Raw genomic sequence first — 8,040 nt, forward strand, 5'->3', positions numbered from 1 at the left:
TTACTACTAGTAATGAATCTGAAAATTCATTCAGTGATCACAAGTTACCACTATCACCTTGTTCCTGTAGATTTTTCCTGCAGTCAAAATCACCTTTTTTCATTGCTGAGCCCACTCTCCCTATTACTCATGGTATGGAACACGTCTTGACTTCACACTACTGGTTATGCTGACTCAATGCCCCTTTTCCCAACAGAAAAATCTTCAATTCTGTTTGACATGGGAAGAACTTAACAAGGTCTCTATAGTCCTTGCATACATAAAAACCTTCTATCAAAATTGAGTTCTTGTGATTTGAGCCTTCCAAGCTAACAATAGAGACTCTGATATTTGTGGAACAAAGGTTTTCTTTTCCCAATTTGTGTACCTTGAGTGCTGTGTTCAAAGATAAAAGCATTGTTTTATCAAAAGCTGAGTCCACCAAAAGCCATGGCCTTATGCAATATGCATGTACAATAAACACATTCCATGGTGTATGACATTAAAGACTTAGAAATAGTGAAGTGTGCATTAGCAACCTGAATAAAGATAGGTCAGCTGGATCTGAGCTACACCTGCACCTTGCAAAGGTTACAAGTGAATGTCAAACTACATTTGCATTGCATTAAAGTAAAAATTCTCAATTATTGAATGAAGGAACAGAGGAGAATCATTCAGATTTAAAGTGGCTCCTGCAGGGCAGGATTGTCATAAAAACTGGGTCACAAGATCTGTGAATTGGCCAATGGCAGAATTTAGTCCAAAAATAATAAACGGATAGATGCACCAAAAAAAAAAAAAAAAAAAATACCCTTGAATTCTAATTAAAGGCTAATTTTGTATACTACCAAAAACTTTGGCAGAAGGCCCAATTCACAAAGCAAGGAGCAGCTAATGAATTAAAATGGGAAAAAAAAAATCCAAAAAGCAGAAACAAGGACAGGCAGCAAAGGAGGACTATAAAGTATTGCTTAGGCAATTAGGGATGGTGTCAGTAAAGACAGAAGCCAGTTAAAGCTCATCACTTGCATTCTGTGTTTTTTTGTAGGACTGCAGGAGCAGGGCAACTTTCAATTAATTTTTTTTCAGTTGTTAGATTGTTCTTATCTCAAGCCATGGGTTCTACCCTTTTCCAATCCTCCTCCCTATCCCACCAGAGGCAGGATGGGCAGTGAGCAAGCTGCTGAGTGGTACTTAGCTGCTGACTGGAGTTAAATCACAACAGGATGTAAAAGAAGAACAACCAAAGGCACTCAATTACACCAGTAACTAACTGGAACCAGGATCAGAGCAGAAGCTTCATGTATCTACTGCCGTCTGGAGGTTTGCTACAGGTAATGCACTGATGGAAATACTCCCACTCACTGGGAAGCTGCAAATCCATATTACTATTTTCTCTGCAGGTGGCCTTCTACTGAAATCCTACAAAAAAGTGGAATAGCAGCCAGAAAGTGGAGGAAAGGGCTTATCTGTTAGCATTAAGAACTGACACTCATCTCAGAAGAGAACATTTTCTTTTCACCAAAGCTCTGATCCTGCAGGAGATTAGCACACACATTTGATCCACACACAGAGCAAAGCAACCACTTATTCCATTGGGATCAAAGCTGCAAAATCAAATAATTCCATTCCTTTGTGACACTGGAGGCAGAAGCTGTAAAAGTATTCTTTGCTTCTTGCAAGGACATGGGAACTCTCAATTCAATGGACAACACAGTATTTCAAATATTACATCTTTTTGATATATAGTTCTATCAGCAAATGAAATGCTTGCATCTAAGATTAAGAAGTTGCAGAAATGTGACTAAAACAGATGTCCTATTTATTCTGTTCAACTTAATTCCAAGTTATTTCAAGCTCTGCTTTGAATGGCATTATAGCATACATTACCAAATATAGCAACTCAAAAAATAAATCCAGACTCATATACATTACTTAACTAGGACAAAGTATAATTTTTCATACAGATGCAACTGGCTGACTCTGCAGACCTGTCACGTCATGTATTTCAGATACTCACACATAGGGAACAATTTAATTTTTGTTTAATCTGCTTTCAGTCTACTTATTAAGATGGATTAAGCCTTTGAAAGCATCCTGCCCACGTGTTATCTTTTCAGTTAAAATCCTCTCTCAAAAAGTACTCCCTGTGTGTTTATTCATGTAGTTTTGCACTATGCCAAAAAGACCATAGGAAGCAGAGAGCTTCTGGTCCACCTCCTGCAGTTTATGGGACTATTTCCATTTGGGCTACAATTATACTGGATAATAGGAGCCTGTGCAAGGACTTATCTTTAAATTGGTAAATTTTCAACTACTTCTCAAGTGAAAAAAAAAATAAAAATAAAAAAAAAAAACCTCTACACAAGATCCTAGGTAACCAGCTGTAGGTGGGCCTGCTTGAACAGCTGGACAAGCAGGTCCTTTCCAATCTTCAGCTCCCTGTGATTCTGTGAAAAGTAGCACATACAGTGAAAGGACACTCTATCCTGCAGCAGTTCACATGTAATTACCAAATCCATCCATTTTCTACAGTTTTCTATAAGGGTTGTGTTCTCTCTTTCTCAAGGAAAATTCTTTCATATCCCTTACCCAGAAAGAGGATATGAGGTTACTAAGTCACTTAGTCACTTTGATCTGGAAGCTGCAGCCATCAGTTTGTGCACCTGTGATCGAAAGTATCCTGTCAACATGTGACTAACACATCTCATAAGTATAAAGTAAATCAATTTCAGGTACTCACAAAGGAAAGGAAATAACAGCAGAACATTTATGCACTAAAATGTCAGCATAACCATCTATTTTCCTGTAGTCAGACAAAATATAAAAATAGCAATCACAGTGTACTTGGCTCAATTTGCTTTTGATGGGCCAAAAATCAGAAAACAGAATTAAGAAATATCTTTTTTCCATGAACATACTGTATAACCTACTCTGCAAGGGCTGCAGTAGTCTGCTCCACCACCCATTCATGGCACAGCTGTGCTTCTGGGGCCTCTTTGCCTTCCTTGGAAACAGCCACTAACAACTGCTTGCTCTAGGATGCCAAACTGGCGCGCATAATCAAATGAAAGCTCCAGGGTGTCTTGCTAGCATTTCACATTAAATTAGATTTATGACTGGAACACAGCAAGGATTTTTCTGCTCTGGTTGGATTGGCAGGGACCTCCAAGTTATTGCATTTCACAAGGCTAACTTGTTCCATCACCTGGGCATTTCACCTAAAATTATTCGCTATTGCAGAGAATCCCAGACACTGTAACATGCTTTCAACCTCAGCTGCTTTCTCTGCCATATCACAGAGCAAATTTTATCTTACATCTTTGTGAGAAAAGTTAGTTTTTCCATAGATGTTAAGATATCTTCTGTGGCTGACATCTCATTCACAGAGGAAACAGCAAAACATGGACCCGCCTGAGCAAAGTCTCTGTTATGCACGTATGGCTGTTGGGGACTTAGCTGATGGCAATCTCTCTTTCCAGACCCATCTGCACTCCAGTGAGAAAATGCTGGATGTTCTGCAAATGGTTTTCACTTCAAGAAGACTGTGATAAAACTCTCAGCTTCTAAATTACAAAATATACCTTTTTCAGAGTTCTGCAGTAAGTTAGCTTTCACATTTTCTTCTTTCACAGGGCCAAAAATGGACAACAGTTCCATTGTCTGTCCCATGCCATCATTTAAAGGGTATTATCTCCATTTACTTCCTCCTATGGCAGGTGAGTGGCAAGTCTGAAATGAGAAGCTATATCCCCTCATGCTCAAGCACTGCTCACACCACATCTGGGCTATGCTCCCCCTCAGTGCAGTGTGTAAACCTAGAGTGGAAGGAAACATCACAGCAACTTGTGAAGGAGAGTCACATTTTGATCCTAACTAGACTGGCAGCATTGCTTGAAACCATGAGCCACATCAATAGCCCCAGCCTGGCCCTTGTGAGCCAGCTTGGCCACCTGTTAGTACCGTCCCTTGCCATTTGTCTCTCACATCTGCTCTTGGACAAACGAGTTTGTCAGCAGCTGGGCTTCCATGCAGACAGCAACTGTGGTGGCAGCAAGAGATCTGAGGGTCATTCACTGCTCTTTCTGCTGCTTCATGGCATGCCAGAGAAACACAGCAAGTAGAATTTTGACCACCTATAATCTCCCATGAGTTTTCTAGAAAAAAATTCAAGTCCTCTTAAAAAACAGAGCTAACAAAAGTAAACTCAAGGATGAATAAAGACCAGCAGTATTATAAACTCATAAAACTACTTCATTAGCCAGGTGTGACATGTCTGCAAATTAGGATAGCTCAGTTTAAACTGTTCATGCTCCAATTAATAATTCAAGCTATCCTGTTATGCTGACATACCTAGAAGGAAGAAGCACACTAAAAAAGGAAAAACCAATCTCCCATGGAAGCACTTGCTTCATGTCACAAAGGATAGGGCCTTAAAATGTTCACAATTCAGAGCCAAGACTCAAACACGTCTGTGCTGCTACAGGAAACAGCAAAATCCACACCAGCTCATGGTATGCAGCTGAAAAGGAGCTCACAGTGGAATGCTAAAAACAAAAAATCCTCTTCTTTGGTACTTATTAAATGCAAGGGCTACTTCAATACCAATCTAGTGCCACCTAAGTTTTTCTGGGTCTCTGCCTAGCTCCAATTTTTTACACATGGCTATGCTCCCTTGCTAAGCTTTTACTAATAACCCTATAAAAGCAATGCAGTTCCATATGCTATCTGTAGACTATGAACTCTGGTACATGAGTCACTGACACGTCTCCTAAAGTTGAAAGGCTGGTAACCACAAAGAGGTGAGTTCTAACCTAGGAGGAAGTGCATGTTCAGGGAGTTCAGAGGATGTCCCACTTTTATTTTGACCCACTTCAACAATCATTACGGTTCCAAGTTATCCTGATGATGTAATTCATACACATGCTTTGAGAGTGGTAAATCCCTTGAGTGGTTGTCTGTTCCCAGTATTCAGGAAGAGAGACTATGACGAGGCTGCCATGCCTGCACTTCAAGAGACAAAGGTTCTTTTTCAAGTAAAGTATATTGGTATATTGATCTATGGCCATTCTCTAGCCAGAGAAACATTCCCTAAATGTGCACAGTTCCAATGCATGAAGCTGACTGCAGATCATGACATAACATACATATTTCTCCCCAAGAAAGCCAAAGAACAGCCTACTGCTTGTTCCACATACATTATCCAGCAAGCAAAGTCTTCCCCTGCTTTATGGCAAGTGTACCACACAGCTGGATACCTCCAGGCAGTCACAGAAAAAGATGGAAAGACACGGAAAATGGACAATCTGTAGGAATTGGGGACAGCCTCCCTTATTAAAGTATGCAGGGACTATTTTGCTTAATTGCTTATCTTTTAGCATCACAGTTCTTCCTTCAGACAAAAGCTTAAACTATTAGGAACAATCTGCTATTTTAAACAAGATTTTAGATTAAATTCAGAGCAGAGCAACAGCTTCATTAATTTTTCCATCTGTTCTGTTCAGGCTTGTTGGCTTTCATGTAACATTTAACTTTTGTATGAACATAAAATGCCAAAAGCTAAACTGAGCTCAATTCTATTGCACTTCACAATATGACAGGAGGTAATATAATAATTTGCCTCAGATTTGGTTGAATAGGAGAGGCTTCTCATCACTATTCACCAACTCTTCTATTTGACCAATGAAAAGAGGGAACACTGAGAAATGCAATTTTCCTAACATCGATGGCAACCATAGGACCACTCATTGATGTCACAGGTCCACATGCCAAGATGTGAAGTTCTAGGAATTTGCATTTCTAAGCAAATCCACGTGCCTTTAAGCAACTTAACTTCAACTTTTGGTTCAGCTTGTTAAATCTGTGCCTAAACATGGAAGTTATCCCATCCAAGAGTGAGAAGACCATCTACAGTTAACAATCCAGTACTTTTTCCTCAGGAAGAGGAAAGCAAATTATTAACAGTTGGCATTTCAAAAAACCCCAGAAAATATGAAACTAAGAGTAGCTTAAAAAAAAAGAATCCTGATGAAGCTGTATTGTAGTATTGTAATAGATTAAGTTGCTGTCAAGTATTTCCAAAGGTTCTTAACACACTGACTGCACCAGCCCCAGTCCTGTGAAGCAGGAGCAGCCAAGAGGCCAAGCCAGGGCATTTATCACAACAGCTCAGACTCAGCAAGAAACCAAACAGCTGAGGCTTGATGTCTTGCTAGTTAAAGAACAGAGCACTGTCAAGGATGTTCTGACCTTCTTTCCAGCATATTTAAATATCTACGTGGATGGCAACAATTCTGGTTTTGAGGTCCAGTCAGAAATACTTCAGAGTCTGAGGGTTTTAAACATATTAAAATATCAAAATATCATCCACATTTCAGATGATGGCTTCTATTGCTCTAAATGGCTTGTTTTGAAATAATTAACCATGATTTCTCTTCTTGAATGAAGGGTAGCTCTCACACTTACAAGGTCCAGAAAACATTTACCTAATCTTTAAGACACTGACAATAGAACAATAGAAGCTTTGTGCTGGGGTCTGATCTAAATACATGAATGGTGTGTGTATATATATATTTATATACACACACACACATATACTGTAATAAATATAATATAATGGACTCAAGCTCAGGACTTAAGACACTGGAAAGAGAAGAAAAATTTAGATGGTTGTGTAGCATGCACAGCCTGTAAAGGTGTGCAGAAAAAAGGCAGCAGGCTAGAACTAAGCACCTTATAGACCAGGGACTATATAAGCACTGTCAACCACAATGTGCTTTCCTATATGTTCTGACATCAGACACAAGAACATCAAAGAACAGGAACCGCTGTTACACTGCTGTGAGCTCCACCTGATTTTATGATCCTGGCAAAACTTTAACTTCAGAATCTCCCATGTTGCTCTATGAGACAAACACATTTCCCAGATGGCAATGCTTCTGTTTTATACATGTCCAGTGAGGAACTTTGGATCAAGAACAGTTCTTGCACTGTTCTAAAACTCTCAGCCTGCCCAACAACGTAAAGAAAGCAGGACTTGGATGCTTGTACCCCTATCTCTGACTTGTCATGGATAATTTCTCATCTTTAACTTGCCAGTTCTTAACAGAACAGTCAGTAACTGTTTAATCCCTTGTTCTGCAGAAGGTTAGCTCTTCCAAATCTTTCTCTCAAAAACATTTGACCAACTCTTCCTCTGATTTCCCATCTGTTTCCTGCCAAAATCAAATGTTCAAAGCAATCATAAATAGATCAACTTTGAGTGTCATAGATATTGCAGATTGGTAGAAACTCTTCAACAAGAAACCCAGTAATACAGACACTAAGGAGTTCTAAAGGAAGTGAGACACGAAGGGCAGACTTGCCAATGAACACTTGCAACTACTATTACAGGCAGTCACTGTGCCAGCTGACTAGCAGAACACTGCCCATGTCACTCTCATCCACAAGAAGGGCTGTGGAGGGAATCCTGCAAGTTACAGACTGATGAGCCTGATCTCAATCCCTAGTAAAACTGCAGTAAGATTTATGAACCTATGGATAGATACGGACATTTTGAAAAGAATCTGCATGTTTCTTAGGAAGGAAAATTTTGTCTCACTAACCACAGAGTCTTTGGAATAGGTGAATAAGCAGGAGGAAAAAGGCGATACATCAGACATATCTGGATTTCAAAAAAGTCTTTGACAATGTAAAATACTTGATAAGTTAACACTGCAAAGAAATTGGGTTTTTAAGAAACTACTAAAAGGTGAAAACTGGTTAAAGGCTAGGAAAGAAAGCACAAAAAAGCCCATTTATTATCATGACTTTGTAACAAATTGATTTATTAGGCAAACAGTATCTAACTGTCAAATAAAGTGGACATATTTAGTGTTACAAAAGAAATTTAAACACTGTTTACTAGCTAAAACAAAAAGGCTACTGAATCATCACTAGCATAACTCACTCAGTACCTCAGGAAGTTAAATTAGTTGGATACCCATTATTAAATGAAAAAAAAGTGAAGTTATTCTAAATTTTATCACTATTATCTTTATTTCCACACTTCATTTCAAGAAC

Source organism: Oenanthe melanoleuca, chromosome 5 (assembly GCF_029582105.1).
Source record: "Oenanthe melanoleuca isolate GR-GAL-2019-014 chromosome 5, OMel1.0, whole genome shotgun sequence".
Classification (NCBI taxonomy): domain Eukaryota; kingdom Metazoa; phylum Chordata; class Aves; order Passeriformes; family Muscicapidae; genus Oenanthe; species Oenanthe melanoleuca.